This window comes from Ixodes scapularis, unplaced genomic scaffold (genome assembly GCF_016920785.2).
Source record: "Ixodes scapularis isolate PalLabHiFi unplaced genomic scaffold, ASM1692078v2 PGA_scaffold8__174_contigs__length_109621045, whole genome shotgun sequence".
NCBI classification, from domain to species: domain Eukaryota; kingdom Metazoa; phylum Arthropoda; class Arachnida; order Ixodida; family Ixodidae; genus Ixodes; species Ixodes scapularis.
Window position 1 is genome coordinate 52,064,561 of NW_024609883.1, and position 2,082 is coordinate 52,066,642.

The 2,082-nt window shown below is 44.0% G+C and overlaps 1 non-coding gene across 1 annotated transcript; it reads right to left on the reverse strand.

Moving 5' to 3' along the window:
• Positions 1-232: 232 nt before the first annotated feature.
• Positions 233-357, reverse strand: LOC120841501. Its single transcript, XR_005715760.1, has one exon. It is a non-coding gene; the product is annotated as a U5 spliceosomal RNA (small nuclear RNA).
• Positions 358-2,082: the final 1,725 nt, after the last annotated feature.

Sequence of the window (2,082 nt, forward strand, 5' to 3'; positions counted from 1 at the left end):
TAAAAACTTCCGCGTGTTCACAAAGGCAATTATCACAATTTACACGGGCTATTAACAAGCATATTAGGCGAATGACGAGGAACGAGCACAACACGTGCATCCAGGACTCGGCCGTCCGGTGGCCGCAGTTTCACTGCAGCGACCAAGCGTGGAGACGCGATCCGGCGAATCGTCCTGCCGACCAGTGTTGCCACCGACCCTTTAATTCTGATTTTTGATTTCGATTATTAGGCTACTACCAAACGGTAGCAGCCTTTCAAAAATTCATCTATAGGCTCATTGAAGTGCCCCTCCCCACGGTAGTCTTTAGTAAAAGGCGAAAGGCTATCTCGTAGTCTTGAGGAGAGGCATGAGCGATATCCAGCAAAGGACGGAAAAGGAGAAGCCAGTCGAGACGGGCTGTTTGAATTCCGCAGTGATGGTCCCGTAGAACTAGCTGTTTGTTAGTTTCATTGATCGTAAAAAGCACTACATGACATACTCGTGCCAACTATTCCGGACTTAAACACTATCTCTTAGGTGTAATATCGTATTATACAAGTTCCCTTCTCTCTACGCGGCTTTTACTAATAACGCAGAAGAATGAAATCACGACCTAGTTATCATCATCATCGAGACTTCACCGCTGGATTTATGGGCCGTGTTCCAAATTTTACTTGATCTTACTCCAGGGAAAGGGTTTTGAACCTTGGCGTTCGTAAACGTATCCGCTTTCAGCGCTCTTCAGTTTGTGTTGTCACATGACGCGACCCACCAGAGTAACTGGGATTCATTTGGGTAAGATTTAGAACACAGCCATGAACGGATAGACGGATGCTAACGGCTGTATGGGCCGTAGCTTGCGCCACCTGGCCGAGAAATGAAACCCCAAAAGTAGGATTTCTGCTCTCGCCTTTCTAAGGCAATTCGCTTCCACGTAGTTCTCAACTTGGCCGCCAGAGACACGACGGTTGAATTTCCAGTTCAACAGACGAACACGAGGAAAGCAATACTGTTGATTTGTGTCAATGATGGGGCACTTGCCATATTCAACACCTCACAAAGAACGTATGATCGATTGTGAATGATCAAAATACAAACTACCCCGCTAAAAAAATTAGCACGTAGCAAAAGACACTTCTAGACAGGATTTCCACTTAAAGTGATTGGCTTCTATATTTCCTTTTTTTTTTAATCTTCGCCACGCAGTTCTCAACACACCATTTTTACGCAATTTTTCATCGCTGCTGCAGGGGCCAATCTTGGTTGTCGGTGAGGTTGAGATTAAAGCTCGCTGTCACAGGGCTAAAATGCGAATAGAAGATGAGTAGCCTGATCACGAAAGTGAAGGACGGGCGCTCGTCTGGTTTGAAGAGTAACAACGTAATTCGTGGACGCATCAAAAAAACACGCATATTCTAATAACTGAGTCAAAAAAAACATGCACCGTTTGTTTTGCTCGCGGACGATGTGATCGAACATAATCTCTACCTGTGAACGTCTGCGATTTCATAGAAAAATTCCAATCTACAAACAGTACTTTCTTTGCAAATGTGTGATTGTTTAGCTGCCGTACATAAACTAGCTGCCACCGGAGAGAAAAAAAGCTATCAAGACAAGAACATGGTGGAAAAAAAACCGACACAACACAAAAAATCTCTCTTTTTTTTTTGTATTGAAGTGCTTTTATAACCAGATTTCGGAAAATAAAAATTTCAGCTGTGTTAGAGACTTTTTAGAGTTGTGTCGTTTACCCGCAGTCTCGGTTTTTTTTAAACTATGTGCAATGTACACCAGCTCGTTTGCGCCCTTACTTTTTGTTCAAGACAAGAACTTTTCTATAAAATAGAGCGCAAACGTCCTCCGCCGCCTGAACTCTATCACAAAACGTACGGAAGTGAGCATTATTTTGGTGACAAGTTCTCACAAAAATATTGCTCAAACCTGGGCCACGGTGTAAGATATAGGTGTGGACACCAAGTCCTCTCCTCGACTTGGTTGTGAGCAGCGCCACGAGATGGCGCTTCGGCATGCGGCTAATGGCAGCCTATCGCTAACCCGGTTTAATACGCTACTCTAAGGAAAACATGCTTGTTTCTAAAG